Here is an 18,796-nt window from a genome sequence, read left to right as displayed (position 1 = left end):
TTGTTGAATTTGCTCCCACTAGTACTAATAAAATTGATTATGCTTATGTGGAGAGTAATAATTTTATGCATGAGACTCATGATAAGAATGTTTCATTTGATAGTTATATTGTTGAGTTTGCTCATGATGCTACTGGACATTATTATTAGAGAGGAAAATATGGTTGTAGAAATTTTCATGTTACTAAAATGCCTCTCTATGTGCTTAAATTTTTGAAGCTATACTTGTTTTATCTTCCTATGCTTGTTACTTTGCTCTTCATGAACTTGTTTATTTACAAGATTCCTTTGCATAGGAAGCATGTTAGACTTAAATGTGTTTTGAATTTGCCTCTGGATGCTCTCTTTCGCTTCAACTACTATTTCTTATGAGTGCATCATTAAAACTGCTGAGCCCATCTTAATGGCTATAAAGAAAAGAACTTCTTGGGAGATAACCCATGTGTTATTTTGCTACAGTACTTTGTTTTATATTTGTGTCTTGGAAGTTGTTTACTACTGTAGCAACCTCTCCTTATCTTAGTTTTGTGTTTGGTTGTGCCAAGTGAAGCCTCTAATCGAAGGTTGATACTAGATTTGGATTTCTGCGCAGAAACAGATTTCTATCTGTCACGAATCTGGGATTTTCTCTCTGTAGAAAAATCAGAAAAATATGCCAATTTACGTGCGTGTTCCTAAGATATGTACGCAACTTTCATTAGTTTTGAGTTTTCTGATCTGAGCAACGGAAGTATTTATTAGAAATTCGTCTTTATGGACTGTTCTGTTTTGATAGATTCTGCCTTTTATTTCGCATTGCCTCTTTTGCTATGTGGGATGGATTTCTTTGTTCCATTAAACTCCAGTAGCTTTGAGCAATGTCCAGAAGTGTTAAGAATGATTGTGTCACCTCTGAACATGTGAGTTTTTGATTATGTACTAACCCCTCTAATGAAGTTTATGAGAAGTTTGGTGTGAAGGAAGTTTTCAAGGGTCAAGAGAGGAGGATGATATACTATGATCAAGAAGAGTGAAAGCTCTAAGCTTGGGGATGCCCCAGTGGTTCACCCCTGCATATATCAAGAAGACTCAAGCGTCTAAGCTTGGGGATGCCCAAGGCATCCCCTTCTTCATCGACAAAATTATCAGGTTCCTTCTCTTGAAACTATATTTTTATTCGGTCACATCTTATGTGCTTTACTTGGAGCGTCTGTATGCTTTTATTTTTGTTTGTGTTTGAATAAATTGGATTACATCATGCTTGTGTGGGAGAGAGACACGCTCCGCTGTTGCATATGAATACATGTGTTCTTAGCTTTTAGTATTCATGGCGAAGTTTCTTCTTCGTTAAATTGTTATATGGTTGGAATTGGAAAATGATACATGTAGTAATTGCTATTAATGTCTTGGGTAATGTGATACTTGGCAATTGTTGTGCTCATGATTAAGCTCTTGCATCATATACTTTGCACCCATTAATGAAGAAATACATAGAGCATGCTAAAATTTGGTTTGCATATTTGGTTTCTCTAAGGTCTAGATAATTTCTAGTATTGAGTTTGAACAACAAGGAAGACAGTGTAGAGTCTTATAATGTTTTCAATATGTCTTTTATGTGAGTTTTGCTGCACCGGTTCATCCTTGTGTTTGTTTCAAATAACCTTGCTAGCCTAAACCTTGTATCGAGAGGGAATACTTCTCATGCATCCAAAATACTTGAGCCAACCACTATGCCATTTGTGTCCACCATACCTACCTACTACATGGTATTTTCCGCCATTCCAAAGTAAATTGCTTGAGTGCTACCTTTAAAATTCCATCATTCACCCTTGCAATATATAGCTCATGGGACAAATAGCTTAAAAACTATTGTGGTATTGAATATGTAATTATGCACTTTATCTCTTATTAAGTTGCTTGTTGTGCGATAACCATGTTCACTGGGGACGCCATCAACTATTCTTTGTTGAATTTCATGTGAGTTGCTATGCATGTCCGTCTTGTCTGAAGTAAGAGAGATCTACCACCTTATGGTTAAGCATGCATATTGTTAGAGAAGAGCATTGGGCCGCTAACTAAAGCCATGATCCATGGTGGAAGTTTCAGTTTTGGACATATATCCTCAATCTCAAATGAGAAAATTATTAATTGTTGTTACATGCTTATGCATAAAAGAGGAGTCCATTATCTGTTGTCTATGTTGTCCCGGTATGGATGTCTAAGTTGAGAATAATCAATAGCGAGAAATCCAATGCGAGCTTTCTCCTTAGACCTTTGTACAGGCGGCATAGAGGTACCCCTTTGTGACACTTGGTTAAAACATGTGCATTGTGATGATCCGGTAGTCCAAGCTAATTAGGACAAGGTGCGGGCACTACTAGTACACTATGCATGAGGCTTGCAACTTGTAAGATATAATTTACATGATACATATGCTTTATTACTACCGTTGACAAAATTGTTTCATGTTTTCAAAATAAAAGCTCTAGCAGAAATATAGCAATCGATGCTTTTCCTCTTTGAAGGACCATTCTTTTACTTTCAATGTTGAGTCAGTTCACCTATTTCTCTCCACCTCAAGAAGCAAACACTTGTGTGAACTGTGCATTGATTCCTACATACTTGCATATTGCACTTGTTATATTACTTTGCATTGACAACTATCCATGAGATATACATGTTACAAGTTGAAAGCAACCGCTGAAACTTAATCTTCTTTTGTGTTGCTTCAATACCTTTACTTTGAATTATTGCTTTATGAGTTAACTCTTATGCAAGACTTATTGATGCTTGTCTTGAAGTGCTATTCATGAAAAGTCTTTGCTTTATGATTCACTTGTTTACTCATGTCATATACATTGTTTTGATCGCTGCATTCACTACATATGCTTTACAAATTGTATGATCAAGGTTATGATGGCATGTCACTCCAGAAATTATCTATGTTATCGTTTTACCTGCTCGGGACGAGCAGAACTAAGCTTGGGGATGCTGATACGTCTCCGACGTATCAATAATTTCTTATGTTCCATGCCACATTATTGATGTTATCTACATGTTTTATGCACACTTTATGTCATATTCATGCATTTTCTGGAACTAACCTATTAACAAGATGCCGAAGTGCCAGTTCCTGTTTTCTGCTGTTTTTGGTTTCAGAAATCCTAGTAACGAAATATTCTCGGAATCGGACGAAATCAACGCCCAAGTTCCTATTTTCACCGGAAGCATCCAGAACACCCGGGAAGGACCAGAGGGGGGGCACTGGGCCCCCAGACCCTAGGCCGGCGTGGCCCAGGCCCTGGCCGCGCCGCCCTATGGTGTCGTCGCCCCTTCGACACTCCGGCGCCGCCTCTTCGCCTATTTAAAGCCCCTGGATCGAAAACCCTGATACGTTCGATGAAACCCACAGAAACCTTCCAGAGCCGCCGCCATCGCGAGGCCAAGATCTGGGGGACAGGAGTCTCTGTTCCGGCACGCTGCCGGAGCGGGGAAGTGCCCCCGGAAGGCTTCTCCATCGACACCGCTGCCATCTCCACCACCATCTTCATCACCGCTGCTGCTCCCATGAGGAGGGAGTAGTTCTCCATCGAGGCTCGGGGCTGTACCGGTAGCTATGTGGTTAATCTCTCTCCTATGTACCTCAATACAATGATCTCATGAGCTGCTTTACATGATTGAGATTCATATGAGTTTTGTATCACTACTATCTATGTGCTACTCTAGCAAAGTTATTAAAGTAGTTTTATTCCTCCTGCACGTGTGTAAAGGTGACAGTGTGTGCACCGTGTTAGTACTTGGTTTATGCTATGATCATGATCTCTTGTAGATTGCGAAGTTAACTATTGCTATGATAATATTGATGTGATCTATTCCTCCTACATATGCATGAAGGTGACAGTGTGCATGCTATGTTAGTACTTGGTTTAGTCTATTGATCTATCTTACACTAAAGGTTACTAAAATATGAGCATTATTGTGGAGCTTGTTAACTCCGGCATTGAGGGTTCGTGTAATCCTACGCAATATGTTCATCATCCAACAAGAGTGTAGAGTATGCATTTATCTATTCTGTTATGTGATCAATGTTGAGAGTGTCCACTAGTGAAAGTCTAATCCCTAGGCCTTGTTCCTAAATACTGCTGCGTTACTACTGCTTGTTTACTGTTTCACTGTGTTACTACTGCTGCAATACTACCACCATCAACTACACGCCAGCAAGCTATTTTCTGGCACCGTTGCTACTGCTCATATATATTTATACCACCTGTATTTCACTATCTCTTCGCCGAACTAGTGCACCTATTAGGTGTGTTGGGGACACAAGAGACTTCTTGCTTTGTGGTTGCAGGGTTGCATGAGAGGGATATCTTTGACCTCTTCCTCCCTGAGTTTGATAAACCTTGGGCGATCCACTTAAGGGAAAACTTGCTGCTGTTCTACAAACCTCTGCTCTTGGAGGCCCAACACTGTCTACAGGAAAAGGAGGGGGAAGTAGACATCAAGGAGCAATAGGTTCAATTCGTTGAGAATCTTGTTCAATTCTTTTGGGATGCCCTTCAGGATATAGAGGATCCTGGGTAGAGACACCACCTCTAGTTGTTACTTCATAAGCATGTTTCTCTTTAGGATTATTTTTTAACAAGTCATTTTGCACTTTAGTGAGTTGATTAATTTGAGTTTGAACCATTTGAAAATGTTTAACAAGCATCTTAACATCATTGGAGGTTCTCTCCACAATATCATGCAAATTGCTAATAGCTTGAGAATTTTCCATTAGATGATTCTCTACTCTCATATTAAAATTTTCTTGCTTAACAATATAATTATCAAACTCATCTAAGCATTGAGCAGGAGGTTTTGAATACAGAATATCTTCCCTAGTAAAGCGTTGAAGGGAGTTTACCTCAATCATGGATGAAGGGGGAATTATCTCACATATATCTTCTATGGGAGGTAGATTCTTCACATCTTCGGATTTAATACCTTTCTCCTTGAGAGACTTCTTAGCTTCCCTCATATCTTCATCATTCAATTCAATTAAACCCCTCTTCTTCAATATTGGCGTTGGAGTTGGTTCAGGTGTATTCCAATCATCATGATTCCGGCTTATTTTAGCCAATAATTCTTCAGCTTCGTCTGGAGTTCTTTTCCTGAAAACACAACCAGCACAACTATCCAAATATGCTCTAGACTCAATGGTTAGTCCACTATAAAATATATCAAGTAGATCATTCTTTTCTAAATCATGTCCAGGTCGAGCTCTGATAAGAGAACAAAATCTTTCCCATGCCTCAGGCAATTTCTCTTCATCTCCCTGGTCAAATCTATAAATTTTCTATAAAGCAATATGTTGAGCACTAGCAGGAAAGTACTTTCGAAAGAAAACATCACGCAGATCAGTTGGACTTTTAATAGAACCAGGAGGTAAATTATTATACCAAGTTTTAGCATCATCCTTTAATGAGAAAGGAAAATTTTTAGCGACAAAGTAAGTACGCATCTTGACATCATCAGAAAACAAGCTACTCATAGAAGAGAGTTCAATCATGTGTTCTACAGCACTTTCTTTTTCAGTACCACAAAAGGGTGTTTTCTCTACAATAGCTATATGAGATAGATCAAGAGAAAAATCATAATCTTTATCCTTAATGCATATAGGAGATGTGGCAAATTCAGGATCAGGAGATAGCTTATGTCTAACAGTATATTGTGCGAGAAACTTTTTAATTTTTCTTGCATCAGCAGTAGCATTGCATCTATTAATAAAATCATCATTAAGCTCCACATAATCTTCATCAGGATCATCACTAGAATAATCAAGTTCAGGTGAATTAACAGGTGTAGTAGCATTTTCATTAGGAGTTTCAGCATTTTCAATTTGTCTAGACCTAGCAATTGTAGCATCTAGAAAGGATCCCAATGAACCACTATCATCAAGCACAGCAGAAACATTATCAATATTATGAGAGTTTTCAGATTCAGCAGAAGTACCAGCAAGTGAAGCTTGCGGCGGTGAAACAAGTTGACTTATCACAGATGGTGAATCAAGAGTAGCAGAGGTACTCAGAGTTGTACCTTTTCTTGTAGTGGATGGTAATATGGCGACTTTAGGATCGCGAGTTTTACCCATGATGGAGAATTTGCAGCGAACAATATCAATCCAAGTGAACTTCCAAATAAAGCTATGCTCCCCGGCAACGGTGCCAGAAAACAGTCTTGATGACCCACAAGTATAGGGGATCGCAGCAGTCTTCGCGTGTAGTAAAACCCAATTTATTGATTCGACACAAGGGGAGACAAAGAATACTTGGAAGCCTTAACAGCGGAGTTGTCAATTCAGCTGCACCTGGAAATAGACTTGCTCGCAAGAGTTTATCAGTAGTAACAGTTTTATAGCAGTAGCAGTAGTGAAATAACAGCAGCAGAGTAACAGAGACAGCAGTAGTGATTATAGTAAACAGCAGGATTAAAATACTGTAGGCACGGGGACGGATAACGGGCGTTGCATGGATGAGAGAAACTCATGTAACAATCATAGCAGGGCATTTGCAGATAATAATAAAACGGTGTCCAAGTACAAAGCAATCAATAGGCATGTGTTCCATATATAGTCGTACGTGCTCGCAATGAGAAACTTGCACAACATCTTTTGTCCTACCAGCCGGTGGCAGCCGGGCCTCAAGGGAATCTACTGGATATTAAGGTACTCCTTTTAATAGAGTACCGGAGCAAAGCATTAACACTCTGTGAACACATGTGATCCTCACATCACTACCATCCCCTCCGGTTGTCCCGATTCTTGTCACTTCGGGGCCATTGGTTCCGGACAGCGACATGTGTATACAACTTGCAGGTAAGATCATAAAACAATGAATATCATGATGAAACAATAACATGTTCAGATCTGAGATCATGGCACTCGGGCCCTAGTGACAAGCATTAAGCATAACAAGTTGCAACAATATCATCAAAGTACCAATTGCGGACACTAGGCACTATGCCCTAACAATCTTAAGCTATTACATGACCAATCTCATCCAATCCCTACCATCCCCTTCGGCCTACAGCGGGGGAATTACTCACACATGGATGGGGGAAACATGGCTGGTCGATGGAGAGGCGTCGGTGGTGATGATGGCGATGATCACCTCCAATTCCCCGTCCCGGCGGAGTGCCAGAACGGAGACTTCTGGCTCACGAGACGGAGTTTCGCGATGTGGCGGCGTTCTGGAGGGTTTCTAGCGACTTCGACTTCTTGGTCGCGATTCTTAGATCGAACCCCTTAAGTAGTCCAGAGGAGGGCGTCGGAGGCCGGCCGAGGGGGCCACACGCTAGGGCCCTAGGGTGTGGGGCCCTCGGGCCTCCACCTGACTTGCCCTTCTGGCTCCGTGAGTCTTCTGGAAAAATAGGACCTTTCGCATAAATTCCGAGGATTTTCCTGAAAGTTGGATTTCTGCACAAAAACGAGACACTAGAACAGTTCTGCTGAAAACAGTGTTAGTCCGTGTTAGTTGCATCCAAAATACACAAATTAGAGGCAAAACAATAGCAAAAGTGCTCGGGAAAGTAGATACGTTTTGGATGTATCAACGGGACACCCGAGGGAGGATGCCATGAGAGTCTCATCCCGAGGAGGGACGCTCATAGGGATAAAACAGGATTTGTGGAAGTTAATCGCGAGCCCGGTGGCCGCAGCGAAATCGTCGAGAACAAGCTTGAGATGCGACGCGGCCCCAACATCCGCTCTGCAGATGATAAGCGTGTCGTCAATATACTGGAGGACGGGGCAGGGGTGGTGGGGGATAGGGGGTGTGACAGCAGGCCGAGGGTAAACGCGTTGCGAATCAGGCGCTGGAGGACATCCGCAACAATGATGAAGAGGTAGGGGAGAGCGGGTCCCCCTGACGGAGGCCATTTTTACAGCGGATCCAACCCCTGGGAACCCCGTTGAGGAGCACCGCAGTATGGCCGGTACGGAGAATACGTTCCATCCAATCGCACCAGAGGTCGTCAAACCCCCGAGCCCGAAGGATGGTCAGGAGGCTATCCCAGTTGACCGAGTCGAAGGACTTTTTAAAGTCGATTTTGAACACAAGGGTTGGGGCTTTGCGCAGGTGGCAGAATCTGATGATGTCAGCCGCATAGACGATGTTTTCTGAGATCCGGCGCCCAGAGAGGAAACCAGTCTGGTCAGCGTCAACCAGGGAGTGGATGGCTACCTGTAAACTTGTGGTCAGGACCTTTGTGATGGCTTTCATAATGCAGTTTTGGAGGGAGATAGGGCGAAAAAGGGAAGGGTTATTTGCACCGTCGATTTTTGGGAGGAGGGCGAGGAAGGCTCGGTTTATGCGGGTGAGGTCGATGTCGCCCTTGTAGAAGGAGTCAAAGATAGCAAAAACATCCGGGGCTACCGTATCCCAAAAGGAGGAGAAAAAGGAGGGACCAAAACCATCACGACCTGGACTAGACAGCCTGTTCATGGAGAGGAAGGCCAACTTAATCTCATCGCGGGTAAAAGGGGCGCTGAGGGACACAGGAAGCGAGGGACCGGCGGGATAGAGCGACCTAAGGTCGAAACGCCAGGAGGTAGGGCTAACAGCACCTAGGAGCTCAGAGTAGTAGGCCTTAAGAATGACCGCTTTACCAGGGTGGGACGTGGTTGTCACACCATCCACCACGAGAGAAGCGATGGAGTTGCGGTGAAGGTGACAGGTGGCCGAGGTGTGGAAAAACTTGGTGTTCTCGTCCCCTTCGAGGGCATAGCGAATCTTCGCCCTCATCCTCCAGTAGAGAGACCTCTCCTTAACCGCCAGGTGGAGCGAGTCCATGGTGAGAGTGCGAAGACGGTTCTCAAGAAAGGACAGGGGGCACGATTCCTCCAGAATGTCCAGGAGATTAATAAGAAGCCTGCAGTCCTGTTCTCTGAGGAGAGAAGGGGAACGCCGTTTTGCCCAAGCCTTACAGCGAAATCTGCATTGGCGTAGACGGGCAACAAGCTGGGAGGTGGGGTCGGTTCTGGAGGTTCCCCGCCAGTTGCAAGCAATGATGCTGCGGAAACTGGCATGGAGCCCCCAGGCAGCGTCGTACCGAAAGATGCCACGCTTGGGGATAGCGGTGGAAATTGTGGCGATTAACGGAACGTGGTCAGAGGTGTCTCTGGTGAGGTAAGAGAGAGAGGAGGAGGGGAAGCGGTCATTCCAAGCCTGATTGATGAAAACCCGATCCAGGCGAATAAGGGTAGGGTTTTCACGGCGGTTTGACCAGGTATAGCTGCGGTCAGACAGGGTAAGCTCAATCAGGTAGAGGTCGTGAATAGCATCATTAAACATGGTATCCTCCGAGAGGGAAAAGTTTTCGTTGTTGCGGTCGGAGGGATCCCTGGTGAGATTGAAGTCACCAACGATGATCCACGGGACATTATCGCTAGGCTCGTGAGTAGCGAGGTGCGTCAGAAAATTTTCTTTTTCAGCGCGATCACAGGGGGCATAGACGTTGGTGAAACGGAAACTCGAGGCGTCGCAGTTAAACACAAGGTCGAGCGAGAGAGTGTGGCAGGAGGAGAAAGAGTCTACGAAAGCAAAAATATTATGGTCCCAAGCCGAGAGGAGACCACCAGAGGATCCCACCGCATCGACGGCACGGTTGTCGCGGGGATTGGGAGGAAGGAGGAAGCGATTTTTTGGGCCGAAAGAGAGCTCAGTTTGGTTTCCTGTAGAGCAACCAGGCCAGGCCTGGCGGCGGCAAGGTCAGCACAAACCGAGGTACACTTGTCGTCCTCACCCAGCCCGTGAACGTTCCAGGTCTCAACAGCAAAGCAAAGCGTACTCATATCGTAACATAGGGACACCGATTGGAACACATACGATCATAGGTAGGCAGCTCAGTCCAATTAGAGGTAAACACCGTTACAGGTTTAAGACGAAACAAATAAAGGAAAAAAGGGGGCGATGCTCCATCCGACTGACGGAAGCAAGGACTGCTGCTTAAGCTAAGGTAGATGATCAGAGATCGGGGAGCACGGGCGGCCCTCACGCGAGAAAGCTCCCGAAGAACACGACGACGGAGCGGCATCATCCAGAACCGGAGGACACCGGGGCAGCGCTGTCAAGAGCGTCAGGGTCGACGCCGCAAGCAGCAGCAAGGGCACGGAGGCGCGGGGCAGGGATAGCATCAGGAACCCCATCACCCACGAAGCCAGCAGCCTTAGCCGTAGCTCGCAACCGAGGGGAGCCACCGGTGAGGTCGAAGCGGGAGGCCTTCACGGCTTTGGCTTTGGACAGCATGTTGGTGAACATGGGAGGCTCTTTGGCAGCCAACCTAGAGCTACGGCGGGCTTTGAACACCGAGTCGGCCGCGCGCTTGGAGCAAACCCTTTGCTTGCGCGCCGCATCTTCATGGTCATCATCGCCATCGGGAAAAACGGCCTCCGCGTGGCATGGAGCAGCCGGCGCGCGAGTAGCAGACAGGGGGGTAACTCCATGCCCGTCGTCGACGACGACGTTGTCCAGAGGCGTGGCCGGGATGGCCAGGGTGTCATACCACTGGATGAGGAGCATGGGAGGATTAGGCAGGGTTTCACAGGTTTTAACGAGGTGATCAACAGAGAGAGGGGGACAGGATTCACCTGGTCAGCATCAAGCCCAGACTCGGGGAATTGGTCTGCAAGCCGACGGGCCAGGATGCGGTCCCAGATCGCCACAGGTGTGCTCTGGGCCGCAGGGGAGAAGTGGCCAAGCTCGAACGCAGGAGGCACGTCGTCGATGTCCTCGAGCGCCGCAGCGCGCGCGATGCTGGCTTGACGACGCTCCACGATACGCCGCCACAGAGAGGCAACCGAAGAGTTCTTGCCGCGCCCACGCTCCGCCGGAGGTGAGCCGTGGACGGAGTCCTCATCGATGTCATCCATGCGCGTCGTCCGAGCTCCATCGCCACGCCTGCCGCCCCCGGCCAGGTCGTCGAAGTGGCTAAAAGGCCTGGTGGACAGGTCCTCCTCGAACGGCCAGCATTGCACGACACGAAGGTGCACCTCCGCCGAGCTCTGGCCATGGCAGTCATGCATGATCAGCGTGTTCGGCACCTCGCCGCCCTCAGCCAGCTTGAGGACGAGCCTAACCGCGGAAAAATCGATTTCCGCTAGGCAAAGCGGGTCGATGCAGCACACGCTGCCAATCGAGCGGAAAGCATTGCGGATGCCGCCCTCGTCCCAGTGCTCAACGGGGAAGCCGGTGGCGGTGACGAGCGCGAGGCGCTCGAAGCGCCAAAAGAACCGGTTGCCCCCCTCCTCCGGGCGCTCCAGCCTGATGGTGTGGCCTTCGAAGGGGAGGGGAAACCGGGACATGGCAGCGGCCCGTTCCTGCTCCGACGCGAAGAGCACCATGAGTGCGCCGTAATCGCTGGCCGCGAGCCCAATGTGCGGGTTGCCACCGATCTCCTCGAAAGCTCGACGCATGAGGAGGCCGGGGGACGCGGCAGCAGGCTCAAACAAGGCATAGGCGAGGCGACGGCTTATGGAGACGTTGGCAGTGGGCGGCATGAAGATCTCGGCAACGTCATGCCCACCAAGAGGGAGCTACGGCTGCAGCGTCGCAGGGGGATCACGGCGGGCCGCCATGGGCGCACCGTCGCCGGCTCCAGAGCCACCAAAGGCTGTGGTCGAGCGATGCGCGTCGGAGGCCGGTGAGTCCACAGGCGCCACACCCCTAGGAGAGGGCGTGGGAGGGCGGAAGGTGACACGGGGCACCGCGGGGACGGCGCTCCTAGGGGATGGCGGGGAGGATGGGCGCGAGCCAGACAGACGCAACCTGGGCGTCGAGGGCAAAAGATGGTCAGAGAGAGAGGAAAGGCAGGTGACAAGGTATCAACTTGTCAATGCCTATGGATTGTAGGCTAGGGTTTAGTTGGAAGTAGAGGGCAAGTAGATCTCGAAGGTTTCAGCCGAAAAGTACTCGACGATTATGAAAACTAGGGTTTGTAAACAATGATTTGATGATCTCTGTATCCCTCGACTCCCCCTTATATAGGAGGTGGAGCCGAGGGATTCGTGTAGTACAAGTTACATAGTCCGGGAAGGTTTCTAACTCATCCCGCAAGATTACAAATAACACTTCCTATTACAACTCTATCTTTCCTTAAATATATCTTGGGCTCCCGAATCTTCTTTATTCTTCGGGTAGTGGGCCTTCAGTAAACCCCGGGTACTATCTTCGGCAGGCCCATTTGGGATGCCTATGTCAGTAGCCCCCGAGATTTTGCTTGAATCGTAGAGTCAGGGAAAATCTCCACTGTTTATTTTTATTCGACAGCTTCAACTTTTCTATATTTCTTCACATAAAATTCTATATTGTACAGGGATAATGGTAGTTGGGGCTAGTTCATCTGACGGATCAGGTACTAGTTAACTACTCTAGTGGCAATCCGCAAAAACCTACTTCAAGATCACGTCCCTGGACATAATCTCGGGATACCGGTGTAAACTTCGACAGGTGCCGCTTAAGGTCTTACCATTCTGTCGAGTCCCAGTAAAATTTATCGGGTACCTAACGCGTCCGTTTGGATTTTTCTTCGTATCTGTTGATACGGATAAAAGTAGCAGAGCGCAGTCTTCGGCGATGCCACGCCCAGCAGAACGGATCTGGGGTCTTACCTTCGCAAATTTGCGGCATTCAGAAATTGTTCGCAACTTTGGCGTTCTGAGAATATATTGTCGAGTGCTTTTTCGGCTGTTGGAATGGCACATTTTATCGAGTCAAAGATGACTTAAACTGCTCTCCCGATGGGAGTATATGTAGAGTTAATTATAACTCTAAGTATACTCTTTTACTCTTCTATCTTTCTTTTTTTTTCTTTCTTTTTTTTTTAATTTCATCGGGCACGCGAGCAGCGTTCCCGATGGGAGTAGCCCCCGAGGCTACAGCCAAGGACTTGTACTTGGTTGTAGGCTCCACGCCTCATGCCGCTATATTTGCTTTTTACCTCCCGAAGTTTTGTAATTCCTCGGGTGCGCGAACAGCGCTCCCGATGGGAGTAGCCCCCGAGGCTATGAACAAATATTTGTATTTGGTCATAGGCTCACGCCATTTCTATTTTGTCTTTCTAGATCTTTTTTCTTTTTTCCAAAGTAGCCCCCGAGCATTTGATCAGAAACTTGTATTTGATCAAAGGCTCAATCATTATTTTTCCGTGTCGCCTTTTATGAAGCTGTTGAGTCGAATTTTTCCTTCTGCCAAGGTGACGTTATTGCTGACGATAGCCACGATTGCTAGTCACAATTTTTGCGACAAGTCTGTTCTCGCTGCCATGCGGGCCCAATTGATCCACTTTCTTGACACGTCGTGCAGGTGGGGGACACACTTCCTCCGCTTTTTCAGGCACACGCACCGTAACATCCCCAGTGTTAAGTTACTTTTTTACCCTTGTTGCCACGTGGTTATCATCTGTCACACATATTCCTTATCCAACGGTTCGTCGTTTCGCCGCACCCTTATATAAGATCATCGTCTTCCTCCTTGAGCACTTCCGCTCGCGCCGTCCCCCCTTTTCTCATATGCAAATTTCCTCCTACAATCCACAATCTCCTAAGCTCCTCGCTTCCAAGCTGCAAACCCTGCGCCATTGTTGATGCCACCGCGTCGATTAATAAGGCACAGTACGCCGGAATCCTCCATGGCCGCCGTGGATCTTGGAACGGCGGAGTGGGAAAGATCCAAAATTTCCACTCAAGACGTCAATATGCTGAAGAAACTGGGGATCAGCAAGAAACCCAAGGCATTGTGCTTCCCCAGTGAGGAGAGCTACCCAACCCCTCCAATGGGGTACCGGGTAAGTTTTGTCGACCACCTCATCCGCGGTCTTTCCGCCCCTATTCATCCTTTTCTCCGCGGACTGCTCTTTGTCTATGGTTTGCAACTCCACCACCTCACGCCGAATTCAATCCTCCACATCTCCATTTTCATCACTTTGTGCGAGGCCTTCCTTGGCGTCCAGCCTAACTGGGCGCTATGGAAGCGCATTTTCTTCTGCCGCCGCAATGGCTCGCCCAATGTCGCCTATAATATAGGCGGCGTTGTAATTTTTGTTTGGCCCACTGTCGACTACTTCGATGTCAAGCTTCCTGACTCAGTTCAAGGATGGCGCAAGAAGTGGTTGTACATTCAGGAGGAGAACCACGGATGTGCGGAAGACAACATCCCTCCTTTTGATGGTGCCGAAAAAATCTTTCGCCGCCGCTCATGGGACGCGGAGGCCACCGAAGAAGAAAGGGCGTCGACAGAAACCTTGATGGCTCGTATCCACGAGTTACAAAATACTCGCGGCAAGGAGTTATCGGGTATCCAAATCACTGCATACTTTCTTAGGACTAGGGTGCAGCCGCTTCAGGCTCGCAAGCATCCTCTCTGGAAATATGCCGGCGACAAGGATGTAGATCGGCTGTCAATGAATTTGGAGGTCAAGGATTTAGAAAGACTTGTCCGAAAAATTTCATCTCTCAGCAAAAAAGATGTTATCCCTTCTTCTTGTCGAGTGACGCCATTCAGCGCCGCCAATCCACTTCCCGAGGTAATCTTTGTCTATTGTCTTGTTGTTGCTTTGCTATATTTTTTGTAACTTTATTTCTGATATCGGTCCCTGTTTTATTTTGCACAGAATCATCCAGACCTTGTCTCACTTCCTCCTCTCCCTGAAGGTGGAGAAGTCGAAGAAAGGGCCATTGTCACTGATGACAATCAGGAAGCTCCGTCTTTTGTGAATGAACCCGTGGATTCTCGAAAATCTGCGGGTTCTTCCGAAGGTACTGCGTCGGCACAATCTCCTCCTCCCGCTGTCTCCCCGAAAGGCAAAAGGAAGAGGAATGATGTCGAAGATTCCGGCACTTCTAAAGCCGAAGAAGTTGATCCTTCACATCAGAAGGCGGCTTACGATCCTTATCTTGAATCCCTCGTCAGCTCGTAAGTTATTTTTATTTCTCCTTTTTTCTGTGCTCGAAATGTTTTTCTTGTCTTGTTTTTTATGCCGTCAATTTTTAATCACAGCGATGATGAGGAAGAAATACCAACTGTTGACGTGGCTCCTCGGACGAGCACGTCACATACTTTGCTTGCCTCGGATACGCTAGTTGAAGGAGAAGAATCCTCGCCTCCTCAACGAGACGTCGTCACCACTACTCCGCCATCAAGCCCCCTTGCTCCTTCACCAAAAAGGACAAGGATTGAAATGATCATTGAGCCTGCCCCTCAATTGGGTAGCTCTTCTACTCTGCTCTTGGATGATGTAAGTTTTTTTTTTTAATTTTCTTGCCGATATCTATATTTCCTCTATTTTGCTTTTTCACGCCTTCACTCTTTTTTCATACCGATGTTTCTCTTTCTTTGTTCTTCTTTGACAGCCCATGATCAAAGAGCTTATTCGCATCGGGTCCCAATTCATTGGGTACCGTGAGTATGCCAGCAGAACTGAAGGTGATAACTTTTTTTGCTGTTGTTGTTTCTAACTTCTTGCTCCTGTCGTTTGTCGCAATTTTTGACCTTTCTTTTTTTTTCGACAGAAAAACTTGCAGAGGCCAACAAACGTGCCGACGCACTTGCTCAAAAACTGGAGCAAAGTGAAGTGGCCCGCAAGAAAGCTGAACTTGTTGCTAGCGAAGCCAAAGCAGAGGCTAATGAAGCCAAAGCAAAAGCTGCTAGTGTCGAGGAACTGCAGAAGAAACTTGAAGATGCTGAAACTGCTTTAAACGAGCACAAAGCCACACAGGCTGCTCGTGAGCAGGAGATTCTCAAGCGCCTGAAATCGCAAAGTCGACGCTTTCAAGGTAATATTATCGATCCCTTCTATTTTTTATGGGACCTGCTGTTTCTTGTTTTTGACCAACGTTTATTTCCTGTGGCAGGCCAAACAAACCAAGAGTTTGATCTGGAGAATCCCGACAATGATCCTCTCCTTGACGCACTTTCTTATCTGGAGTTACATGGATCCGAAATTCGTGAAGGCGTGGCGAATGCTGAGGCGGGACTGTCGACGCTGTTCCCCTACTTCTTCCCGAAGAAAGAGGAGCCCAAGACTTTCCTTGCCCTTGCCCAGAGCTTCAATTCATCAGAGGACCTTGGACTGAAGATGCGCCAGGAAAACATGAAGATTGCTATCGAGAGTACTGTTGCCCTGGTTGCTGACAGCCAACAAACTGTTGATTGGATGAAGGTTGGCGACACCGATCAGATAGAGCAGTCAAGATGGAGGTCGTTGATTAAGGCAGCCAAGCCCAACACGAAGAAAATCCTGGCCTATCTCGGGATCAAACCAGCTTCAACTCCTAGCTCATCAAGGCCGGAGGTCTAGTTGCATGCCTCTTTGTTTTTTGCTTTCTTTGTCTCTTTTGCCCCTGTCGCCAATTTAGCTGTGGCGACCATTGATACGTCTCCGACGTATCGATAATTTCTTATGTTCCATGCCACATTATTGATGTTATCTACATGTTTTATGCACACTTTATGTCATATTCGTGCATTTTCTGGAACTAACCTATTAACAAGATGCCGAAGTGCCAGTTCCTGTTTTCTGCTGTTTTTGGTTTCAGAAATCCTAGTAACGAAATATTCTCGGAATCGGACGAAATCAACGCCCAGGTTCCTATTTTACCCGGAAGCATCCAGAACACACGAGAACCGCCAGAGAAGGGAGGCAGGGCCACCACACCACACCCCGGCGCGGCCTAGGGGGGGGGCGCGCCGCCCTAGGGTGTGGGCCCCCCTTCGACCTTCCTGCGCTGCCTCTTCGCCTATAAGAAGCCCCTGGATCAGAAAACCCTACAACAATTGACGAAACCCACGAAAACCTTCCAGAGCCGCCGCCATCGCGAAGCCAAGATCTGGGGGACAGGATCTCTGTTCCGGCACCCTGCCGGAGCGGGGAAGTGCCCCCGGAAGGCTTCTCCATCGACACCGCTGCCATCTCCACCGCCATCTTCATCACCGCTGCTGCTCCCATGAGGAGGGAGTAGTTCTCCATCGAGGCTCGGGGCTGTACCGGTAGCTATGTGGTTAATCTCTCTCCCATGTACCTCAATACAATAATCTCATGAGCTGCTTTACATGATTGAGATTCATATGAGTTTTGTATCACTACTATCTATGTGCTACTCTAGCAAAGTTATTAAAGTAGTTCTATTCCTCCTGCACGTGTGTAAAGGTGACAGTGTGCACCGTGTTAGTACTTGGTTTATGCTATGATCATGATCTCTTGTAGATTGCGAAGTTAACTATTGCTATGATAATATTGATGTGATCTATTCCTCCTACATATGCATGAAGGTGACAGTGTGCATGCTATGTTAGTACTTGGTTTAGTGTTTTGATCTATCTTACACTATAAGGTTACTTAAACATGAGCATTATTGTGGAGCTTGTTAACTCCGGCATTGAGGGTTCGTGTAATCCTACGCAATGTGTTCATCATCCAACAAAAGTGTAGAGTATGCATTTATCTGTTCTGTTATGTGATCAATGTTGAGAGTGTCCACTAGTGAAAGTGTAATCCCTAGGCCTTGTTCCTAAATACTGCTATTACTGTTTGTTTACTGTTTTACTGTGTTACTACTGCTGCAGTACCACCACCATCAATTACGCGCCAAGCACTTTTCTGGCACCGTTGCTACTGCTCATATATATTCATACCACCTGTATTTCACTATCTCTTCGCCGAACTAGTGCACCTATTTGGTGTGTTGGGGACACAAGAGACTTCTTGCTTTGTGGTTGCAGGGTTGCATGAGAGGGATATCTTTGACCTCTTCCTCCCTGAGTTCGATAAACCTTGGGTGATCCACTTAAGGGAAAACTTGCTGCTGTTCTACAAACCTCTGCTCTTGGAGGCCCAACACTGTCTACAGGAAAGGAGGGGGAACGTAGACATCAAGCACTTTTCTGGCGCCGTTGCCGGGGACCAGAAAGCTACACAACAGGAATTTCCTCCCTCGTCAACCACGCGCCAGTCCTGGACAGCATCAAGTATTTTCTGGCGCCGTTGCCGGGGAGGAAAGGTAAAAGGCTCTCATACTACGGTCCCAGGTAAAGTATTTTTCTGTTGCCGTTGTGTGTGTGCTCAAAGCTATTTCCTTTAGATCCTGCAATTGCATCTTTTTGTTTCTTGTTTACACTAGTTTGGCATAATGGACAACAATGAGCTTCTTGTTCTATTTCCTGATTTAAAACATGGATTGTTTGATGCAAAAATTAAAAAACCTATGAAATCTTCTTTGCATGCCGGTAGTAATATTAGTATGAACGCTTTGAACACCATTGTTGACAATAATATAGAAAGTTCTAAGCTTGGGGAAGCTGGTTTTCATGATATTTTTAGTCCCCCAAGCATTGAGGAGAAAATTTTCTTTGATGATACTTTGCCTCCTATTTATGATGATAATGATAGTGGTCTTTTGATGCCACCTACTATGGAGAGTAAATTTTGTTGTGATTATACTATGCCTCCTACACTTGATGAGAATAATAATGATAGCTACTTTGTTGAATTTGCTCCCACTACAACTAATAAAATTGATTATGCTTATGTGGAGAGTAATAATTTTATGCATGAGACTCATGATAAGAATGCTTTATGTGATAGTTATATTGTTGAGTTTGCTCATGTTGCTACTGAAAGTTATTATGAGAGAGGAAAATATGGTTGTAGAAATTTTCATGTTACTAAAACACCTCTCTATGTGCTGAAATTTTTGAAGCTACACTTGTTTTATCTTCCTATGCTTGTTACTTTGCTCTTCATGAACTTGTTTATTTACAAGATTCCTATGCATAGGAAGCATGTTA

This window comes from Lolium perenne, chromosome 6 (genome assembly GCF_019359855.2).
Source record: "Lolium perenne isolate Kyuss_39 chromosome 6, Kyuss_2.0, whole genome shotgun sequence".
Lineage (NCBI taxonomy): Eukaryota > Viridiplantae > Streptophyta > Magnoliopsida > Poales > Poaceae > Lolium > Lolium perenne.
Note: the sequence above shows the minus strand (reverse complement) of the source record.